This window comes from Periplaneta americana, chromosome 3, assembly GCF_040183065.1.
Source record: "Periplaneta americana isolate PAMFEO1 chromosome 3, P.americana_PAMFEO1_priV1, whole genome shotgun sequence".
Classification (NCBI taxonomy): domain Eukaryota; kingdom Metazoa; phylum Arthropoda; class Insecta; order Blattodea; family Blattidae; genus Periplaneta; species Periplaneta americana.
The window spans coordinates 86,757,746-86,782,416 of record NC_091119.1 but is presented as its reverse complement, the minus strand read 5'-3'; the positions used below and the strand labels follow the sequence as shown (position 1 = coordinate 86,782,416).

General features: G+C 37.4%; 1 protein-coding gene and 1 long non-coding RNA gene across 4 annotated transcripts in view; both read left to right on the top strand.

Annotated features, from left to right (window-relative positions):
* Positions 1-24,671, top strand: part of LOC138696234 (uncharacterized) — a 99,840-nt gene that overhangs the window by 20,574 nt on the left and 54,595 nt on the right. The gene's annotated exons all lie outside the window — the stretch shown is intronic.
* LOC138696236 (uncharacterized) lies at positions 17,317-23,632 on the top strand. The gene is made up of 3 exons (XR_011331292.1): positions 17,317-17,435; positions 17,543-19,626; positions 21,696-23,632. It is a non-coding gene; the product is annotated as an uncharacterized lncRNA (long non-coding RNA).

The following is a 24,671-nucleotide window of genomic DNA, read 5'->3' as shown; positions in this document are numbered from 1 at the left end:
GCGCATATAAATCTAACAATTACTTTAATTTTAATTACTGTGGTAAAACTAATACGGTAATACAAAATTATTACATTATGTTATATTATAAACTTTTTCTTTTGTAATTTCCTTGGGCTACCGCCGGTAGCCCCGGTAGTCCGCAAAATTCGCCCCTGATTTTCACTAATGTTACTTGAGTACCGGTATAAAATTTATGTATTTTTTTTTATCCGTATTAAAACTGAGATGCCTCTGATTGAAGTTCTGACTGATTTGGACATCTGTTATCAGGCACATTTCACTTGACGATATATGTTAGACGAAGAACAATAATTGTTTGTATGCATCTGAAGTCTGATTAGTGTACTAAGTAGCTAACACTGAAGAACAAGAATTTTGCTCCGACTTGAAACAATGTGTCCCTTATGGTTTGGTGTGCGCTAAATCCGAAAATGCATCTCTTTTCTTCATATCACGTAAAGTTTTTAAGATATACTATGATTTCACTTTTCGATAGCGCTCCCAGGAAACATCTGGCGCGGGTAATGCATTTTATGAGTTTATGACTTACTTCCTGTTTCTTATAGTTGTTGGCATGTTCTTTTGTAGTTCTAATAAATAAACAGATATTGGTCACTTCTATTCAGTAAATTTCATAACAGTTCAAAGTGAAGTCTACGCAATGAACAAGCAAGGGTGTGGTTTTCTGTAGGTATTTAAAAGAAAAGTTTACCATTTTGAGTGAAGGAAAACTACTGGATTATTAAGCGTGGATGGAATTGATTGCGAGATGGTATTTGGCGAAATGAGGCAGATGATTTGCTACAAATTACCTGACATTCGACTTACAGTTTGGGAAAACTTCGGAAAAAACCCAACCAAGTAATCAGCCCAAGAGGGAATCGAACCCATGCGCGAACGCGACTCTGGATCAGCAGGCAATCGCGACTGCCTGAGATATGCTGGTGGTTAAATGAAGTTATTGACAAATTAAATATTTAAAGAAAGAAAATATGTTGTCAATAATAAAAATCAAATAAATTATATCTAATCTTGTTTTGTATTTGTTTATGGTGTTATTGAAATTATAATTTAAATTATCAATACATAAGGCACTTGTTGAAGCATTCATTTCAGTCTTCAATAACAAAGTAGCATATATTTTGCATCAAATCAAAATGTAAAACAAATATAATTACGGGGTAACAGCTAAATAGGTAGAATAACCTTCCGCTTTCTTGCCTAACATCCCCGCTGAGAAATTTAACAAACAAGTATCCACATCTGTGGAGTAACGGTTAGCGCGTCTGGCCGCGAAACAAGGTGGCCCGGGTTCGATTCCCGGTCGGGACAAGTTACCTGGTTGAGGTTTTCCAGGGTTTTCCCTCAACCCAATATGAGCAAATGCTGGGTAACTTTCGATGCTGGACCCCGGACTCATTTCACCGGCATTATCACCTTCATCTCATTCAGACGCTAAATAACCTAAGATGTTGATAAAGCGTCGTAAAATACCTATCAAAATAAATAAACAAGTAGGGGCGGTACAGTTGAGGCTAAACTTTCATACTGCTAAACACGTACTGCAACATTGTCTGCGTTTATTATTACAAGTAAACAAAATTTAACTATCAGCAAAACAACAAAGGCAATATGTATGTAGGCTAACTTAAATTCTTGCTTGTTTGATTACAGTGTGTGTTGTTGTTGTTTAGTCATCTGTCCGAAGAGAGGCCTGAACCTCACAAGTGATACCAACAAGGCACCATTTATGAGGCAACTAGGCCAGGAGATAATGGGGTAGGGTGCCAGTTTCTTCCTCTCCATTACATACATTGGCGATTAGTTACATATTATACAAATAAGACTTCATATGGATACAAACAAATTGTTCTTTCTCTCACACGTTGTCAAGTGAGATGTACTCGTTTTTTACGAGATTATATACAAGCTAGCGCATAGCACGATCGAGAGTGGGTCTCTGAGCGTCATGACAATTTCTGCCGCTAGGTTCGCCTCGCAGTCCTGTTAAATGATGAATAGTTCCATTACTAAGCATTGTGTATCGTGAAAATTCTTTGATTAATTTTGCATTACTGATCGAGTACGAAGATTATAAACATAACAAGCATATTACAGTCTTATTTGAGATTTATTGATGACTTGTTAAATATCAGTATGCAGATTTTCAGCTTCATTTAATGGAATTTACAATTTTGTGCGCTGGGTAACTTTCGGTGCTGGACCCCGGATTCATTTCACCGGCATTATCACCTTCATCTCATTCAGACGCTAAATAACCTAAGAGGTTGATAAAACGACGTAAAATAAAACTACTCGCCTATTAATAGCCCACAGGTGTTGGGCAATAATATTTTTTACAAGGCAGTTATAACGAAGTTTATGAAGAATTTTTCACATTTAAACTAATAAATTAATTAAAAATTAAAATAATAATAATAATAATAATAATAATAATAATAATAATAATAATAATAATAATAATAATAATTCTACTGTAACGGGAGGCGAACTCACACAACTTCTGGTATCGATGTCAGACATCTTACCACTGGGGCACACACAGCTCGTAATGTTGAGTTCATTGTAGACGGACGACTTACAATGAAGAGACACCACAGCAATGCCTTGAGGTGTAGTGCGTTTACACGAGTGAACCGCATGATAGAACTTTGCATTTCTATCGACCAAGAGTCGGCTCATTCTTTTTGCCGTTAAGTGTACGTATCAGCCAGAACCTATGAAACCTTTAACTTAACTAAGAATAAATAAGGAAGTCACCTGTGTAGCTCAGTCGGCTGAGGCGCTTGCCAGCTGATCTGGAGTTGCGCTTGGGCGTGGGTTCGATTCCTACTTGGGCTGATTACCTGGTTGGGTTTTTTCCGACGTTTTCTCCAACTGTAAATCGAATGTCAGGTAATCTGTACAAAGTCCACGAAATGGATTTCCTATTATCATTTTTCCATATATATATATATATATATATATATATATATATATGTATTTGTTCCCTGTGTTTCTTAAAATAATATATAGGCTATGTACAATTTTAATTTTCAATTGTTTTTAATTATGTAAACAATGGTGCACAATGGGTCCAACACAATCAGCCTGAGTGGCGCAAGCGGTAGAGGCACGGAATGTCTCTACCGCTTGGACCGAAGGGTTGTGGGTTTGTTTCCCACCTTGGACATGGATGTTGTGTTCATATTATTTTAAGAAAAGGAGAACAGAAAAAGAAAACAAAGAAAAAACCTTTGGGAAAACGGTCTCTGCCGGTAAAATTAAATAAACAAAAATAATCTTTGTAGACAATCCATGCGGCATTGACATTGTTTTGAGGTAATTTATTAAAGGATGTATTAAAGACTAATTTAGAAACCTGTTAAATAAATTATCCTTGCACCAAAAACGGATGCTCTCTGAGCCAAATGATAGTATTTCAATTATTTTGATACAATAGCAATTAAGAAACACGTTAAGGAACTATCCTTGCATCAGATGTATGCGCCCTGGACAAAAATTATCAAATTTTAATTCTTTAAATATAATTTCAAATAAGAAACATGTTAAAAGTAGTTATTTGTATCAAATACGAATGCCCCAATGACAAAATGATTATATTCTAATTATTTATTTTTAATTATTATTTAAATATGTAATTAAGCCATTGTTTCATCTGGTACTGTATGAGGTTGTTGTGACTGTTACCTATTGTTAATTGTTTTTATTTATAACATTAGGCCATAAATGACCGTGTAAATAGGAGTTGCGCTCAGAAGGGTGGAAGTTGGGATTTGGAATGATGGCCCACAACCTACAAGTTATGCTTAAGATGTTGCTTTGCTAATTATCCAATATGGAGTGTTGTGCACTATATAGAACTCTCAACTATTAAGTATATAAACTTGTAATTTATTACATCGTGTCTCTAGTGTGGTTTGTTATAATTTTCAGGTTTTTTTAATTATTTAAATACGTTTTTCCCTTTTGTGGTGTGGAAGAATATTAAGTTTTACCTTATTTTGTAGTGCACGTTGGAGAATAATAAATGTGTCCCATTTTGTAGGTTCTATATTATGTTATGTAGACGACACTGCGCGGTTGTGTCTTGCTCTACAGAGACTCATGTCAGAGAACACGCAGGCTCCGCTGCCTGCTGAAGGATAGTATGGCCACAGTCTAATATATACAGTCACGAAGCTTGAGTTTTGAGGGTGCTAGAAACAATAGACTGTGACGGTACTATTTTGCATTGCCTATAATGAGGGGATATTAGCGATCTAGTGGTGAGCAACTATCTATTGTTCGCATATTTACTACGTATTGAGCTTCGCTACTGTATATACTAGACTGTGGTATGGCTTTGAATTTTATTTGTGCTTTGTTCATTTTAACGGATAAGTATTAAGTTCGACATTAATAATTTCGGGTAGTATACCTTGAAAAAGATTCTTTACGTTAACGTTAGGCTAATTATTGCTTTTCACATACCTCAAAATGCCAATTAAACAAAATTCTCGGTTATTCCGAAACACTTTTGCCTTAAGACAAAACAAAATTCGAAGACTTTATAAGAGTTTGGAAGAAAAGGAGAATCGTTTACGAAATAACAATACAAACAGTTCAGTGGCTTGACGAAGAGAAAGTAGCATCGAAAACTTTGGGCGACTTGCCGATACCCGAGTTCGAACTTGCCAGAGTCGAGAAAGAAAACAGCTCTGAACATTCTCAGAGGATTAAAGAACAACCACAGTGTATTGCTAGAACTAGAGAGCGCAGTCGAGAGTCAATACGCAGTAATAGCACAGTCTCTTATGTACAGTAGTGGCAAAAAAAACCGGACCAACCCTTGTAGCTGATTTCAGAGCCTTGTTCACTCCAGAGCGTCGGTGCATATTCCTTGGACCCGAAACAATCTGTGCAGTTGAACAACAGCCACGCAGATGGTTACTGTTTTCATCTTCATTGAATGGCTTAGGTGCTTGGGGCACGCCGTTTGCACGATATATATTTCTAACATGTGCAGTCATGCAGTTGCATTTTTTACATTGGATGTGAATCATTGCTGATTAATTATCTTCACGAATTCTCAATATTTAAGCCTATTAAACCTGATTTTATGCTGCATATATTTTGTATATTTTACACATGGATCATATTTTTGTGCTATATCATGTATGACGGCATATTTTCGCGTCTAGACTCATTAAAGCTGGTTAGTTGCATAAAAATGCACAGTTTGATTTTTTAAAATAAAAATATATTTAATCATTAATATTTTTTACTAGATATTAAATTCATTTTAATGTTTGTCACAACTTTACTTGGATCGTCGGTGTAGAGCGCGGGAATATTAATCGCTCGGTCGAGGAAGTCCCGGTGTCTCACGTAATAACAGCTACGCAGTTGGTTACACTGTTCTCATTCGTGTGAACAGCTACACAGTTGATTATTTGTGTGAGGCATATCTTTAAGTATGGCATTAAAAGCGTTTTAAGAACCAATATTCAACCTAATTTTTGTCTCTGGATAGAAGCTTAAGAATAAAAAAAAATAACAAACGTAAAATGTGTCTATACATGCAGTAGGCCTATATTTAAAACTGAAGGAACTATAACTTACAGATATGGGATGGAAGGTAAATGGAAAGGAAGTGTTACGTGTAATGCGAATCAACCCTAAAACATCATGCTTTACTTTGCCATCATACGAAACTATTGTAATTCTACAAAATTTCGATGTCTAGATTTTAACGGACATACATGTATTCGGCACTCATGATAGCAAAAAAATGATTTTCGCATTCCGTGTGTCTTCCTGTGTGCAATTATTTCTTCTATTGGACAGATTTTGTTGCTATTCAGTACCTACGAGTCAGTTTGTCTGGGAATTACTTACCTGAAATATAATTTTAGCCAAAAATTAACGGATCTTTATTTAAAATCGGTAACACATGATTAAGGCGATCAATTTCAAGAATCATTAGACCATGTTACAATGTTTTTCGTGATTTATTTTATTGTGTGAAACAAACTGACAGGAAAGTTAATCAAGTTAGTATGCATCTGCGGAAAAAATGTTTTTCTAACAAAAATTAATTAGGCCTATATTTACTATCATTTCCTCGGTTTGCTCCGAATTCAGCACAAAGAATATTGGATAGCGCTTTATTATTAAACCACTGAAGCAAGGTCTAATATACGGGTGTTTCGTAACATGTGGAACCCACTCCGTCGGTACACGGGAGACACGAAAATAATGCAAAAAGTTTACATAAACATTTGTTCGATTTGAACTCGGTTCCACGTTACAGTCGTATTTGTACATCAGTAGTGTGAAGTTGCTTATCATTACAGGAAGTGCTCACAATGGCCACTTTCACCCTGAATGCAAGCCTGCAGACTGCATGTCGTAGACAGGGAGGGGAGGATACCGTATCTTATTTCCTCCCTGATCGTAGAATACCGTATTCTTTAAACATTACCGTGTCTTTGTCGGATAAGTTGGCAACCGTCTTGGATACGCTGACGAAGTATTTCAATGTTGGGAATGGGTTGTGAATAAACCATTCTTTTCAGGTAGTCCCACAAATGCCTAGTTAATAGGTTCAATGCCTAGTTAATAGGTCCAAAGACGGCGCATATGCACAGTTCAGTTGGCAATAAGGATACATGGGATAACTTTTCCATTGTTTTTGCGTTTTCTGTGTACTCATGAAGTAGGTCCCACAGAAAGACCCTGCACGTTAACAGTTACATAACTTTCGAATGGTGGTTTTCGTAAATAAAAAATCTATAAATTATTACATTATAAGTCTAGCTATTTTATGTAAATATTGTGAAAAATGACTTAATTGTATTCATCTCTATATAAACTTAAAACGTATAAACTACAAATTAAAATTAACTATTTTGGAATTAAAAAGAATGCCTTTTGTTCAATCCAGAAAACGAAAATTCATCTTCTTATTTGAATCCCTTTCGCCACTATCGCTACTATCATCACTACTACTAGTAGACCCTATTCTTTTCACGCGACTTAGTCCATAAGTCTCATATTCTTCGTGACTACATTATTTTGTCTGGACGCATGTAATATTTAATTTAGCATAACTGACAGCGACTGAGTCTTAGCTCTACACTTGGGCAAAGGGAAATACATAGGGAAAGAGAAAGAATGGGAGAGAACATAGTTTAGTTTATTTTAAAAGCCATTAAATAATACAAAATTACAATAGACTTAGTCAGAGCTAAAATTATTTACATACAAATTAATTAAAATTACATTCAAATTATTCATGCACTGTGCAAAAACTTTCACTAAAGAGCGTGTCTTGTAATTTAGTTTGAAAAACTAATATTATTAATATTTCTAATGTTAAGAAAATTTTTATTAAAAAATTTCACGCCCACAACAATACGGCCGTTACAAGCCTTGGCTAATCTGCATTTAGGAATAGGTTGCAGTTATTTCTAGTCATGAAAGTGTATCGTGTATCATGTAAATGTTCATATACGAATATGTTATCAAAAACATTCAATGAAGAAAGAGAATTCCAAATTCACTGAATAAGTGCTTACAATGTTCTCTTGACCACAACCCTTAAGACTATGCGCAGATTTTTTTCTGAAGATGAAAAGCATCTTTTGCAGTGACACTATTTCCCCACAGTAAAATTCCGTAATTAAAATTAGACTGAAAAAAGTTGTGATAGGAAACAATTGTTTTAATCTTCTTAATAAATAAATTATTATCTTTGACAATTCAACACACAACGCTCGACTGTGTTGCTAATAACTGCATGAAACATGTAGGCTATGTTGGCTTTGTAGTTAATCTTTTCTGGGTAATTTGTCAACTCTCATTCAATATTAGATGAGATATGATGTGCAAATAGTAGATAACTCAAGAAAACAATGTCCGATTATTATTTCATTGCTGCGCTATCATTATCATATTCGCAAAATTGACTGGTTTAGGTGGTGTTCAGAGATTCAGTAACACTACATATTGCAACCGATGGACATGGATTGCTATTAAAATCCTAATCCATATAAAGCATTTTGCAAGGTCCTAAGTTTTCGCCAGAATTCTTTTTCAAATGTATTATTTAACGACGCTGTATTAACTACGAGGTTATCTAGAATTAGTGCAATTGATGATAGTGAAATAGTTCCTTACGAGGTAGTCCGAGAATTTGCTATGATCTTATTTATCACTGGGCTTACAGTTGGGGAAAATTTCAGAAAAAACCCAACCAAGTAATAAACCCATGCAGGATTCGAACTAACGCCCGAGCCTAGTATCTGATCATGAGTCGCTACCGCTTGTTTACGCCGGTAGCAGCAAACCTTTTGCATCACCCTGTTCAAACAAAGTCCGGCGACTGATTGATCTTCAATATTTCGACATTCAAGTCCATCTTTACTTATCTCAGTTATTCAACCAAGCATTATCCTCTTCATAATAATTCCATTAATAAGATAAAGTGAATGAGATATTTTCCTGTATCTTAAACTGCATGTCGTAAGGCCTAAATTGTTATAGACTTGTTTTCTTGCACAATTTTTTCGAAAGTCGGCAACTATCATCTTCTTCTTTGGGCGATTTTCATTCCCTGTTGGATTACCTAAAGCTGTATCTCGGATAATTTCAACCACGTCAGGCAGACACACGATTGAGAAATTACGAAACCTTGTTTTGTTCTTTTTCTTCTTACATATATTTCCAACCCCCTTGTCCCTTGTTTTTCCTTGCTACTTTCCTTTTTCACATCCACATACGGCCTCTCATTATTTTCTCCGATCCGCCTCACCCTTATTCTCTTTTTACTCCTTATCGTTACCCTCCTTTCTGTTATCTTTCTTTCCTCGTTGCTTCCTGTTCTTTTCTCTACTCGTTATTCTGCTTACTATTCTCATCTTTCCCTTGTTCTTCTTGCTCCTCTACTTTGTTTTTCCTATCAATCCTCGTTTCTATCATCCTTCCCCCCTCCTTTTCTATTCATCCTTTTCCGCTTCCTTGGTTATATCCTGTACCTATATGTCCTTAATATTCTCCTCCCCTTGTTGTCCTCCGCACATCACTATCACCCCCTTCCTATTCTTCTTTCCTTGTTGTCTTCATCTTCGTTGCCCTCCTCCCCTTGCTGTCATCCTCCCCTTACTGTCCTCCTCGCCGCTCTCCTAATCGATATCTTCCTTCTTTTTATCCTACGACACAATTCTGTTCTCCTCTATGTCCTCTGCCTCCTCCCTGTTCTCTTCCGTGTCCTTTTTCTCGTCGTCGTCCTCTTTATTCTTCCCCTATTCGCAATTTCCCTTTTCTTGTGTGTTTCTCGCTTTCCTCCTTGTTCTTCTCTATTCGCAATGCCCCTTCTTCCCCTGTTTATTTCTCGCTTTCCTCCTAGTTCTTTTCATATTCGCAATGCCCCTTCTTCCCCTGTTTCTTTCTCGTCTTTCTCCTTGTTCATCTTCTATTCGCAATGCCTTTCTTCCCCGTTTGTTTCTCGTCTTCCTCCTTGTTCTTTTCCTATTCGTAATGCCACTTCTTCCCTTATTTGTTTCTAGTTTTCTTCTTCGTTCTTTTCCTCTTCGTATTCCTCCTTGTTCCTCTTCTTTTCGTAATGCCTCTTCTTCCCCTGTTTGTTTCTCTTCTTCCTCCTTGATCTTCTCCTATTCCCAATGCCCCTTCTTCCTCTGTTTGTCTCTCGTCTTCCTCCTTGTTCTTCTATTCGTAATGCCACTTCTTCCCCTGTTTATTTCTCGCCTTTCCTTCTTGTTCACCTCCTTTTCGCAATGTCCCTTCTTCACCAAATTGTTTCTCGTCTTCCTCCTTGTTCTTCTCCTATTCGTAATGCCCCTTCTTCCCTTATTTGTTTCTAGTTTTCTTCTTCGTTCTTTTCCTCTTCGTATTCCTCCTTGTTCCTCTTCTTTTCGTAATGCCTCTTCTTCCCCTGTTTGTTTCTCATCTTCCTCCTCGATCTTCTCCTATTCGCAATGCCCCTTCTTCCTCTTTCTCTCGTCTTTCTCCTTGTTCACCTTCTTTTCGTAATGCCCCTTCTTCCCCATTTTGTTTCTCGTTTTCCTCCTTGTTCTTCTCCTATTCCCAATGCCCCTTCTTCCTCTGTTTGACTCTCGTCTTCCTCCTTGTTCTTCTATTCGTAATGCCTCTTCTTACTCTGTTTGTTTCTCATCTCCTATTCGCAATGACCCTCCATCTCAAGTTCGCTTCTCGTCTTCCTCGTCCGCACCTATGGAGTAACGGCTAGCGCGTCTGGCCGCGAAACCAGTGGCCCAGGATCGATTCCCGGTTGGGGCAAGTTACCTTTTTTCCGGGGTTTTCCCTCAGTCCAATATAGCAAATGCTGGGGAACTATCGGTGTTGGACCCCAGACTCATTTCACCGGCATTATCACCTTCATCTCATTCAGACGCTAAATAACCTGAGATGTTGAGAAAGCGTCGTAAAATAACCTAGCTACTTAAAAATCGTCTTCCTCCTTCTTCCTCTTCTACTCGTAATATCCCTTTTCCTCCTGTTTGTTACTCGTCGTATTTATTTTTCTTCTCCTATTCGTAATGCCCCTTCTTCGCCGTTTGTTTCTCATCTTTTTCCTTGTTCATCCCATATTCGTAATGCCCCTTCTTCCCCATTTGTTTCTCATCTTTCTCCTTGTTCATCCCATATTCACAATGCCCCTTCTTCTTCTATTTCTCGTCTTCCTTCTCGTTCTTCTCCTATTCGCAATGCCCCTTCTTCCCCAGTTTGTTTCTCGTTTTCCTCCTTGTTCTTCTCCTATTCGCAATGCCCCTTCTTCCTCTGTTTCTTATCTTCCTCCTTGTTCTTCTACTCGCTATTCCCCTTCTTCCACTATTTATTTCTTGTCTTCTTCCTTGTTCTTATTCTATTTAATTCTCCTTCTTCCCCTTACCAGCAGAAAATCGTAAATTTGTCGAGGTGTAGGCCTACGATACGAATGTGGCGCTTCCGGTGGGAAGAAATAGACCATTCTCCCTACAGCCCTGACCTGGAGCCCAGTATTTCCATCTCTTCGGACTGTTTAAGAAGCATCTGGGTAGTAAGCCATTCAACACCGATACGGCCGTTCACTAAGCCGTCATGACTTGGCTTCAGGGACTTGGCGCAGAATTTCTCTATGCCGGCATCAATATCTTGGTCTGCCGTTGGAAAAAGTGTATCAGTATATCTGCCTGTGAGATAAAGTTTGTGCATTAGAGCTCTTGTTACCTTTTTTAAACACCCTTATATATGATAGAAATCAGTGCCTGCATGTAAGACAGTCATGTACACTGTATAATACATACAATAATTTAGAACATTTTCATTCCTTTATAGTTTGCCGCTCAAGGGTGGGTTTCACTGCAAACCCAGCATTCTTCGATCTTTCCTATGTTCTGTGGCTTGGTCTATGTAGGTTCAGAAACCATAATCTCCATTGTTTTGTAACATAGTATTACTAGTGCCGCGACACCTGAAGTTATTGAATTGTAAAGGTATCCTCTGAATGCGCTTGGCAGGCATGTGGAGGTAGAGCTCCATGCTTTCACCACCCCGGGACTAGAATGGGGTGGTGTGGTCAGTACCACACTTCAACCGCCTTTACTTTCGAGAAAAAACCCTGGTACTCAATTTGATATGAGGCTGAGAGAACTTCGGGGCCGTTCTGGAAGTTTTGGAAACTAGAAAAACCCCATCACCACCCGGAAATGAACTCGGGACCTTCCAGTCCGCAGCTAGTTGCTCTACCAACTGAGTTATAACAAATTCGTGAACGATTTGTCCAGAGTTACAAAGAATTTTGATGTATTGCTTTATACATAATGCAGACTTTTTTCCTTGTTTTGCTTAAAAGAATCAAAACGTATGTGACATAAAGGTAGGTAATATAATAATTTGTTCCAGCCAATAGATCTCGTATATCGTATGCGCCCTGACTCTTTGTAGGCCTATATTGTACATTATACGTATGTAGTGGCTCTAAACCAGGGCCGGCAAGAAGTACTCCCCGCTTTGGCAATACAGTACATAACTGGAGAGTGCCCGTACGGTAACACAGCTGAGTAGCTGATTTCTGTGCTATAGGCTGGCCGTCCACTGGAACCGAATTCGGCCGAATAACAACTCAGCCGTTTACGGTCGTACACGACCGAATGATCCCACAACAAGAGAATGCATTGGCGCTCGTCCATTACACTCGTCCTATTCGGCCGTTTGCGGCCGAAGACAGTCGAATGCCGATTCGATCCAATTCAGATGGGATTTTCCGGCCTCAATCGGCCGAACAGGGCAACATGTGATGACTGTTTCCATAAATTTCGCCATGAACGCCGAAAAATTAATTAGTTCTTGTGTGTTTCTTTTTTTTTTTTTTTTCGTTAAACAAGTGAAATAAAATTTTTAAGGCTTAACAAATTATTATTCATGTACTGCTTACCTTAAGATCACTGACAAACGTTTCTCAGGTGATACAACTTCTCTGAAATTTGACCATTTTGAGATTGATGGACGAATTATATTTAAAATATAGCTATTGAAATGTATCGAAAAACATAGCACTATGCTCTAGAAGTTTATTGTGTAGGCGTAGATGATGAAAATTACCCAGGCGACACCTTTCTCTAAGCATCGGATATACCCTATATTTTCGTCATTCCTTAAAAGCCATTTCTATGTGTATGTATGTATGTATGTATGTATGTATGTATGTATGTAAGTAAGTATGCATGTATGTATGTATGTATGTATGTATGTATGTATGTATGTATGTATGCATGCATGTATGCATGCATGCATGCATGCATGTAATTTTTAGTTGATTAATTAATGACGCTGTATCAACTACGAGGTTATTTAGCGTCGATGAGATTGGTGATAGCGAGATGGTATTTGGCGAGATAAGCCGAGGATTCGCCTTAGATTACCTGGGATTCAAGTTACTGTTGGGGAAAACCTCGGAAAAGCCCAACCAGGTAATCAGCCCAAGCGGGGATCGAACCGCGCCCGAACGCAACTTCAGACCGGCAGGCAAGCGCCTTAACCGACTGATCCACGCCGTTGGCTGTATGTATGTATGTATGTATGTATGTATGTATGTATGTATGTATGTATTAAGTATAAGCATGTAGCACGAGGACATACAACTGGTAATTGACGGCCGAAGCTTCGGCTCCAGTGGACGATCGATCGGCTCTTCTGCCGGTCGTCCGGTATTCGGCCGTATACGGCCTAACAAATATTCGGCCGTTCACGGTGCCAGTGGACGGCTAGGCTTAGGGCTGTACAGTTGTGCAGTACAGTGGGAGCCAGAGACTTTGGCAGATGGATTTTCTTAATCTGAACTCCAGAGTGAGTTACTCACTGCTGCAAGGTCGGCTGATATCTCTGTCACAAGCAACGGGTGGGACATAAGAGTAAAACATATGACCCGTTCAGAGCAGAAGTGGTGTAAGTCAAAAATGGGCAATGAGGGTTAAAGTAAACATTCTGTAAAATACAACGCAAAGTAGCAATTAATATTCAATTTATTTAAACTATTAGTAGCCAGTGGATAACAAGAAGGATATATTAATTGCTACAGAATTTTTAATTTTAAACCTCATTACTCAATTCTGACTTACACCACTTTTGCTCTTAACGGCTCATATCCAAGTGGACTCGATGGACAGTCACCTCCAGAAACTATGCACATATACTAGTTAAACTGTAGAACTACGGTAATCTATCATGTTTGTATGCATATGAAAAGGGATCAGTTCCCGACTCACAGTTTTCGAGATAATTTCAGTTGCCGTTGCATAATCTTTTCCTCGTTACTATAAAGTATAAAGATAACCTATATAGCCTAATAAAAAAAACTATTCTATAATCAACAGACTGACTGACTCATGAATTAAATCCCTTTATACCCTATGTGTGGCTTCTGTTAATCTTTAATCTAAAGATAAGGCGGAGTTTTACGAAATATGAACATTAAGGCATGGAAAATGGTAGTAATGATCAAAATAATTATACTGATTTATTTTTTGAACCAGCAGACATGCAGCCTTTAAATTTAAAACAAAGTCCCCTTTATAAAATTGGGTTAGACTACTTGTCTCTCAGAATTAATATTTGAAGAGAAAAATTAGCTCCTGCACCGGGGATCGAACCCGGGTCCTTGGTTCTACGTACCAAGCGCTCTGACCACTGAGCTACGCCGAAAATAAATATTAATTATCAATATTACAGGTATTATTCTATATGACAAATTAATAAATCTATAATATTCTCAGAAGTGTTTCTAAAACGTATAAGGAATGTAAAAAAATTAACTCCATGTACCCCCTTCAAATAACTTTTGAGAGTTTTTTTATCCCCTAACGGGGCAGAGAGGAGAGAGAAAGTATTTAATGCTTTTAAAATTCACTAAAGTATTTTGAACTAGCCGCCGTAGAGACTTAAAATTTAAAATGAATATTACTCTCTACAATTTTGGTTAAACATTCTTAGATTTTTTTAAATACCATCTCCTAAGATACTGGTGAAAAGGTAGAAGGAAGTGAGCATTCTCATGTCATCCGATCTCAACGAAAGTCGATATATCTAGGGATCTTTGGGATCACAGAATACGGATATGGTACTATTTTGTCCGAATTTATCCCTGAAGTGGTGGAATGGCACAAAAATGGGCGAGGAATACGAATAACAAAATTTATACGAATTCAATATGACAGATTCAGCACTATGAATTATATTAAAAAAAAAACATCTGATAGCGCAGACAAACAAAAACACAGTTAACACATGCATTTTATGGGGATCTGTAAAAACTTTCGAAAGTATAAATTTAGTAAAATCCAAACATTTAATTTCTACATATCCTGAATGAATTTTGTGCAGGATTTTGGTATAGGCTAGTCATCAGCCAATACTTCTAGATTAATAAACATATTTTTAGAATCCATAAAATATTTATTGCGAATGGTAATTGTATTTTTCAATTGGTATAATTTGTGCAGAAAAAATAGTTTTCCCGATATTTTTTACGATTTTGAATATTTCTAAATGCATTCTTCTCTGTTTTATTCACAATACTTTCTAGGAAAGTTCATTCAATAAAAAGAAAAAAATGATAATTTCCTCCATTTCCTTAGGTGTACAATGTCTCCTTAACCGAAAATTGTCCTGTTCTTCTAAGGCACATATGAATATTGATATTTGCATTCACAATCAGTGTGTATATTATAGTAACTAGTTCAACTGCAAATGTGATTTTTTTAAACCAAAAATTATCAAGTTTTCACCCATCACTTTTCTTGTGGTGCTGAAGTTTACGAGGCAAAAAACGAAAAGGATAATTCAAGTCCTGGCCTTTCGTTTCAGAAGACCACCACAATGAAAAAATAACCTTGTTATTGGAGAAGAAGCGAAATTGCTATCACAGACTATGAAGATGGTCAAAAAGTCACACATTTTTTGCGTGCCGTAGTTTGGGGACGTCTTAAGAAATATTTAAATCTGTTACCGGCGGATGCGACAAGTGTAGGAATTACCATGGTAAAAAATCATCAAGTTCGACAGTACTATCAGACTCAGACTAAACAATACAAGAAACGACGACATTTTTCGTGATCTATTGCTCAGAGACCGCCTTATTGTGTAAACATTACCATTCCTTGTAAACACATGCTACATATATGGGCTATTTCATATGAAATCGATCAGTAAAAAACATCGCATTTTTTTATACTCTAATGTTTCCCCTATTTATACAAGATGCTAAGGAGAGTGCATTTGCAAAAATATACATTTTTCGTGATCTATTGCTCAGAGACCGCCTTATTGTGTAAACATTACCATTCCTTGTAAACACATGCTACATATATGGACTATTCCATATGAAATCGATCAGTAAAAAACCTCGCAATTTTTATACGTACTCTAATGTTTCCCCTATTTATACAAGATGCTGAGGAGAGTGCATTTGCAAAAATACACTATCGAAAGTCAAACGGTTTTCGTATTGTTGAGCGACAAATGTAGCGTATTTTAGAAAAACAAGCCTCTTTCAGCGCTCAGAACTCTGGAACCATTTACTGCAGAACATTGAACGAGAGCTCATTTTGAAGCTGACATTTGGTAGGTTATGATAAGAAGTAATCCTTATTTTTATTGTATACAGAGAGACAGATAATCTGATTTTACTTACTTTTAGGCTTTTTGCCCATTTGTAAAAATGTAAAAAAAATATTGAGAAAAAACCTTGCATTATTAAATGTACGGTCACACGTCGCTACTTTTGCTGCGCAACTTTTGTACTGTAGCTGCAAAAGTTGCGTGTCGTGTTCACACGTAAACTAAAAGTAGCGCGCTGCACGCTACTTTTCGTCCTGCGCAACCCGAGTGCAGCAAAAGTTGCACCTGGAGGCTGCGAGTCTGTTCACACACAAGGCGCTACTTTGCAGCCGCAGCCGCAGCCGCAGTCATGCTGCAGGTTTCCATCTCCGTGTTGACTTCTCAATATACATTTTGTGGTTATGTTCGCATTATTAATAAACTCATGCGAAAGCTTACTTATCTATTATTTGCTTTTATGTCCTAACTAGTATTCAGAAATTGGCATTGTTTTTACTATAAAGCTTTTAAAAACGCCTATATACTTAAATGATAACCAACAGTATATTCACGTAATCAATGTTGGCAACCCTCCTGTTTGAAACTACGCTACAGAAAATTAAAAAAAGTGAATTATATCGTCAGCAAATATGCTCAGACTGCGCTGTGCATTTAATAATTGTTACAAATAATTTATTTTCATCACATTCAACATTAAAATACATCCAAGCAATGAAAGTATCATTGGCGCATTTGGGTGGCAACACTGGTCGCAACCGCAGCAAAAGTTTCAACAAAACCGATATCAAAAATGCTGCCGCTGCAACCCTGAGAACCCTGTTCACATGTCGCTACTTTTAAGCTGCGCGCAGCATGGAAAAGTAGGGAGCAGCAGGTTCGGCAGCCGCTACTTTTCGGGTTGTACCGGCGTTGTTCACACGTCGCAGTACGAGAGTTGCGCAGTTTTTTGTACTGCAAAAGTAGCGACGTGTGACCGTACCTTAAGAGGGATTCGGCATTGTTTGCTTAGTGACAGGGCAATAAGTTTCGAGGGTATTAAATAAATTATTTTCACACGCCTGAACTTGAACGGCGCAGTACCGTACGCGCTGGACGAGAGATAATAAACGAGCGTTGGATGAGTCATGCCATCCTCTGAGACAACGATGTGACATGTTTAGTCTCCAGTATGCGAGCAAAGGTAGCAAAGTTGCGTGTGCATTTTGTAAGTGCAAGTGTTGTGACTCAGTATTTTCAAGTTTATATTTATTAATATAAGGTGTTCGTTAACGCATATTTGTGAAACCATTACGGTAAGATAAAGTATTTCAAAACAATATCGATCAAATTATTGAGTGTCTTTCGTGAGCGCTTCTGTAATATAAACATTTTCTACATTGTAACGAAATTTATTTCACAGGTTGCTTAAAATGGAGGACAAATCTTACTCAGGTGACCGCTGCTTCAATCCCCTTCAACATACGCGTCACAAAAGGGTCAATGTTAAAGGGCTTTGGAAAGTACCCCGTTTGATTGCAGAAAAATTTGGCGTACCTGAAAAGTACTAAAACATAATTCGATTATGTACTGTACATATTGCAGATCGAAAGTAAGTAAATCACATTCTTTAGATAATGCAGTTCAATCAAGAGAAGTCATAGAAGAAAGTGTCCAGCCAACTTGTAGTGTTCAAAGTGTTACAGTTGAGAGAGTGGTAGTAACAGCAACAGTAATAGTGAAGAATCGGGTAAGAGTGAAACGCAATGTGTTGACAAGGCAACCCTTACTACTTTAAACGAAACACTCACTGTGATTGGCGTGAGTCCGGTGAAAAAGAAGAAAATGTATCAGAAAAAATATCCCCAAACTAAACTAAAACAGATAGAGACGTCACTGAAAGGAAGGTTTTCCAACAGTGTGATACAAGTACTGATTCTACAAACGAACCAGATAATGAAATCCTGGATAACCTTAAAACAGCGTTCTGCTTGGCCCAGGACAGAAAAACCAAAATTCAAATCCTCACTATTCTCCCTTCTTCGTGGTCCGTTATGAAGATCCAGAGTATCTTCGCAGCAACCAGACATATGATTTCCATCGCGAAGGACTTTAACATAAGAGGTCTAATTATGTGTACTCCAGAAAGCAAAAAAGGTCACGGACTTCCGGTTATGACAACAAAATTAGTTCAAAAGTTTTACGAAACAGAAGAATTTAGTAGAACTATGCCTGGAAAAAGGGATTTTGTAACAGTTAGAGAACATGGCAAAAAGAAGCAGGTACAAAAACAAGTGGTGCTTTGTAATCTTTCGGAACTCTACAGAAACTTCAAGGACAAACATCCTGGTGTTACAATTGGATTTTCTAAATTCGCCAAATTAAGGCCACAGCATTGTATTTTAGCGGTTTGCGTTTGCATGCTGTATCAGAATGTAAAGTTAATGATAGATAGTGCAAAACTTCCAGAATTAACCAAAAGTGGAGAATTAGGCCTACCTATAAAATCCTACCAAGACTGTATTGCAAGAATCATTTGCAATCCACCACAACCGTCATGTTATTTTGATAAGTGTGCTGAGTGTCCCGGAACATTAGATTTGGAAACACAATCACAATCTGTTTTTGATAAAGCTTTGATAGACTCAGTGGGTAGCTACAGACAAAACAACATTAGAAAGACTGGAAAAGTCTACAGATTAATTTATAAATGTGTTAATTGGAAAGTTAGAGGCACTCATTCATTTATTGCGAGGCAACAAATAATGTTTTATGAAGAAACAAAAATTAATCTAAAGCATTGGGAATTCTTAGTGACACTAGACTTCTCTGAAAATTGTGCATTCATTATTCAAGATGAAGTACCTGGTTTCCATTGGAACAACAATCAGGCAACGTTTGTTGTTTATCATAGGAACAATGACACTGAGAAATGTGACTATTTTGTAGTTATATCCGATTGCCCGAAACATGACACTGTTGCAGTCCATCTCTTTCAAAAACAATTAATTAATTTTTTGAAACAGAAGTGTGACAAGGTGGAGAAAATATTCTATTTCAGTGACGGCGCTCCTTCTCAATATAAAAACAAAAATAACTTTATCAATCTGTGCTGCCATGAAGAAGAGTTTGGCATAAAGGCAGAGTGGCACTTCTTTGCTACTTCTCATGGAAAGGGATTGTGTGACGGAATTGGAGGAACAATAAAACGACAGGCAGCCAGAGCCAGTCTCCAACGTCCAATTCACAACCAAATCACCACTCCGTTTGAATTATTTGAGTGGGCAGCAGCGAATTTAACCACAATAACATTCTGCTACGTCAGCAAAGAAGATTATGCAAGGGAGGCTAAGGAGCTGGTTCCCAGATTCGAACGCGCACGCACAGTACAAGGGACTTTGTCGACACATGTCTGCATTCCTGTCTCCAAGTCAAAACTTGTGACAAAAACATATTCTTCCGCAGAAGGGGGCGTGGAAGTCCTTTGCAAGAAATAGCAACATTTTGGTGAGTAAATGTTTGGATGCAGTCTTCTTTCTTTCGTCATTTTACTCCCCTGTTTATGAAAACCTGTGATAAAGCTAGCCCAGCTATGCGCTACTAGACGACACATCACGTATTTATGTCTCCTGGCCTTGCTTGCCTCGGCTAGTTCCCGCATCACAGTCAGCTGGTTAGTTCACGTGCGTACTATTTATTTTCTTTATTTGATATTTTCAATACTTTATCAACGTTGCACCAGTAAAAAATATGTGTTTATTTGTACTTTCAATGCGGAATCTAACCATATATTTTTTAAATATTTTTTCGTGGGCAAAGGCGTCTTAATGAAGAAAAATCTAAATTTCTCCATTTCCATAAAAAGTAAGAGAAACTGTTTACATGTCAATATAAACTTTAACTTCTCAGCATCAAAATAAACCATGATTTTGATCATTTGGTGAGAGGGTTTCGTAGCCACAACAGTTTAAAGTTGCTCATTTTATGAAAATACGATAAATTTAAATATTTTTAATTTAAACACTATGAAGTTCTGATGCCTCAAACTTTGCACAAAGCATTGTATCACAGTTGTCTACGGACAGAAAAAGTTTCATTGTATTTAAAAATTGCAAGGTTAATTTTCTCTATATTTCGGTCGATTTGAGATGGAATAGCCCATATGAATTAATTCATTAAATTAAGTTCTTATATTACTCTGTTTCCATTAAACATTTGGAACATGAGATTTCTTGCTTGATTTATGCTTGGTTTGTCGAATTACGTATTTTCTTATTTCAGCATGCCTCTTCTTTCGGTTATTTATCGCTCTTCAAATCGAACCCTATCGCTTCTGCAACTCATTTTCATACTTTATGAATGTTTGTTACTAATGAAGACAATTCGACACGATTCATATCTATTTTTCGCCTATCGCTTCATGAAGTAATAAACATTTTTTGCAATAATTTCTTGGTTCTGGTTATGCAATGCTTTTTCCTTTTAATTTAGGAAATGTAAAAGGCGAACGAAAGTCATTTACGACACTCCTATGAATCGGACTGTACTGTGGTGTGTTTATTAATAATGACGAGACGAGAGGCGGGTGTGAACATATAAACAATGCCAGACATCGTTATCGCACTCATTCATACATTTCACTCAAAACATTGGCTCGCCTATTCGAAATGTGATCGAGATCATCTGTCAAAATCGTTGCCTCCGACTGTACTGCGGACATTAGCGGCGTAGCGATGGAAGGTCATGCTTACTTCTTATCAGTAATATGCGATTGTAAATAAATTGTAATAAGATAAGCAGTAACTAGAGAAATAAACTAAATGAACAGTAACTAAACATGTTTATTCTACTCGTATTAAATTATAATACTCTTTGCTAAGTTTGAATAATAATAATAATAATAATAATAATAATAATAATAATAATAATAATAATAATGAAATTATAGTAAGCAAATCACAGCTTTTTACGTTAAATTTCTTGTGAAAGAAATCATTATCACAGTTTGTAAATATAAAACTTTATAAACAACATAGGCGTACCTAGCAAACAAGCGCATTATAGTGAAACTAATTAACGTAACAGAAACGAATACATAATTTCATACACGCTAACATATTTTTTAAACTCAGAATACAAAATAATAAATTTATCTTAATGCCAAAAAAAACACACACACAGATTTACAAAGGTCTTTGATTACTTGTTTCCCCTCTCTTGTAATAATGTTTTCAATGGACAGTGTAATGGGCTTTTACAGCAAGCCTCTCTACAGCTCTCAACCTACGAAGTGCAAACCGTCACGCTTGCTCTTTATCTTGGCGCCATTATTTTCGTTCTCGATATTATGCTTCAGGATAGAACTTTAGATTGTTAAACACATTAAATACAAATTGAAATAATATCACTTACGTCCTCACTTAGTACAGTGAGTAAATTCATCCTTTCATCACTAACGATGTCTTTATATTTTTCAGCATGGAACACATCACAATGGCGCTTTAAATTATATTGTCTACACCTGACATTTTTTTACAAATGAGACGCTGTCCAGTCATTGTTAAACTCTGTTCCAGGTTTTCGCTTTGAGACATCCATGAATATATGTAGTACATACTTCATCCCTGATCTGTAGGTACGAAACAAAGTGCCCACTTTCCCCTTCTCCGCTACCTTAGATTGGCGACAGTAATTTGAGGAACAGCAGAGGATTTGCGCTCACTGACACAGAAAAGGTATACTCCATTTTATTTCATGGAGTGCAGTTTCATAGAAGGACTTTGCCGACAGACCTTCTACTGCCCCCTACTATATTGGTTGTCATAAATAAATATCTTCCTTACTGTGACGGAAATCTTGTCTTCTCCTGTCAGTAACCAATCACAACCCTCGTTCAGAAGAATTGACAGGCTCCCGTCAAATCCACGTGGAGGCAGAGTTGCCGCATCTTTTCCGAAATCCAAGAATCCCGTCAGTCTCACTGTCTCATGTCGAGGGTCACCAGAATTGTGGCAACTATGCAATGTTGGGACGAGGGGACAGGATGGAATTGTTAGGTGTTTGTGTGGGAAGTCATAAATCTGTAAGTGGGTGTTCAAAGGAGCCACCGAACTGCACTTCATGAAATAAAATGGAGTATAGTTGTAATTTGAGGAAAATAAATAGCCTACAGATATACTGACACAGAAAATGTATTTGTAATTTGAGGAAAATAAATACAATCTCTTTGATCTGCTGCAAGAAAAGTGTTCTGATTTAAATGACGTTTTGAACCAGAAACAATAGTGTGTGATTTCGAGGTAGTAATCCATAAAGCCGTCCATAAATCATGGCCTAATGCAAGACTTATTAGTTGCCGGTTCCATCTCCATCAGACCTGGTACAGAAAAATTCAAAAGCTTGGTCTAAGCGCAACCTATCAGGAAAGTAAATTCCAAGAAGGTAAGTTGTTGAGTTATTTGAGTTAACATTTCTAAAACCTGAAGACGTTGGTGATTGCTTTGCTTTCGGTAGACTATTTGAGTATCAGTCATCTAGTTCAAAATTAACAGAACCGTCCAATTACTTTCTTGAAAATTATAGTATAGCCATAGAGAGCTATTCAAATTCCCCTCCAGAAATGTCGGCTCAAGAGCTACAGCTTCCTTGGAAAACACCACGAACGCATGTGAATCGTTTCAGTCAGCTTTTAATGTTCAGACTCAAACTTACGTAAAAATGCAAAGCATCGACAAGGTCAAAAGACGCGTATCGCTGTCTGCAGATGTCAGCGAACATTGGCACTAAGGCTGGAATAATATGAACGTGGAACACTGAATAGATTTGTTAGTCAAATACGTCAGTAATATGTAACACCCCTAGATCAGTGAACAATATTTTTAAAGCGACAGGAGTGGGACAAAGTTAAAAACTGTTCTGCAAAAAACAGAAGCAACATTTTTAACCACAGCAATATGCCAGTTCTAAGTCTGGGAAAAGTGGGAAGAAATTGTTTGTTTCGTGTAAAATTTTGCATGATCTGCCTTTAAATATTTCGCGCCTTTTCCTCAAATTACAATGACACTTTGAATGATTTTTCTTCAAATTACATATCAGATTAGTGGACCTTAATAAATATTCCTCAAATTACAGTCTTGCCCGCGAGGGAACAAAATGATTTCATTTCCAGTGCGGGTAAAACGCTCATACGGGAAGCCAACTGCCAACCCTACTCTAAAGACTGCATCGATCTTTACCCTCGAATCCGGCTCGTAATATTCCTACGAACACTATCGGCAAACTTTGTGAATAGTGTTACGTATCCTATATCAAAGTGGTAAGCAAAATGTGCTCTTAGTATTGCGATGATTTGCCTTCAAATCTAATCTACTAGCAGTGGCTACGCCAGAATGTTTCACTTGGGAGAGGGAGAGGGGGTTCATTCGGTTGTACAGAACTTATTCAAGGTCGGCAACTGTCTTCCTTTGTGTCCCACACCATTATAATTGTGATAATAGATTAATTTTTACTGGTTAAGTCTTTACTGATTAAGTCTGGTATTGACTAGCATACTGTACGCCAAGCAGTTAATTGTTACTAGTTAAGGCTCGTACTGACTAGCATACTGTACACCACGCATGAGAAAGTCTCATTTGTCAGTGGTCTGAGGGGTAATTTCTTGCTATTCGAATTCTCACGCGGTCCTAAGTGCATCTTATCTGACATAGCATAATTAATAATACATAAACGTACTACCCGCTTAATAACATTTTATTGCTTAATATTTGGTATAACAATTAATATACCTGCGCCCTGAGGGCATATGTTTTTTAATTGTCATTATTCTCCTCCTCATCTTTCCCTCCAGTAGATGACTTAATCTCGGCATATTCTTGCACAGGATTTTCTCCTCGTTGGTCGACAATACGATTCATTTTCCAAAGAAAACTGATAAGGAAATCAGAGACAAGTGATAATTTGAGTAGATTTTGTTTCTTAAACTTTTTTGAGAAGCTTGTTGAAGTGACTGTCAATTGTTGACAAATTTCACGAGTCAAGATGGCAGAACATTGATTCATGAAATCAGAAGGGAAAAAAGGTGATATTTTTGGTGCATTTCACCATTAATAACAAGGGATACAATGAAGTAAAAAATGGAAGAAAAGAATATTGTTCTCTTAGATCAATGGTAGTCAGCACTCGCTGAAATGTGCAACGGGTAAGCGGTGCCGTCCCGTGTGTACCGTCGTGGAGCAGGAAGAGGTAGAGATCATACCTGCTAGCAGACTGTGTTCTCTGCGGGTAAGCGACGCTAGCCCCAGGGTGCTCTGCGCTGACGATCCCTGTCTTAGATGATAAGGCATTAATTCGACCAATGTTTCGTCTAAATTCGCTTCCAATTACAATTTAAAGTTGTTCTATTTTTATTGAAGTTAACCTGAACTTTCCATTAAATTTATGTGTACTTTCCATACCACAATATACAACTCTATTTCTGTATATTCCTCTCCTTTTAGAACTTTGTATTACAATTTTCCCTTTTAAATCATTTGACCACATTTCTTGTATACTAT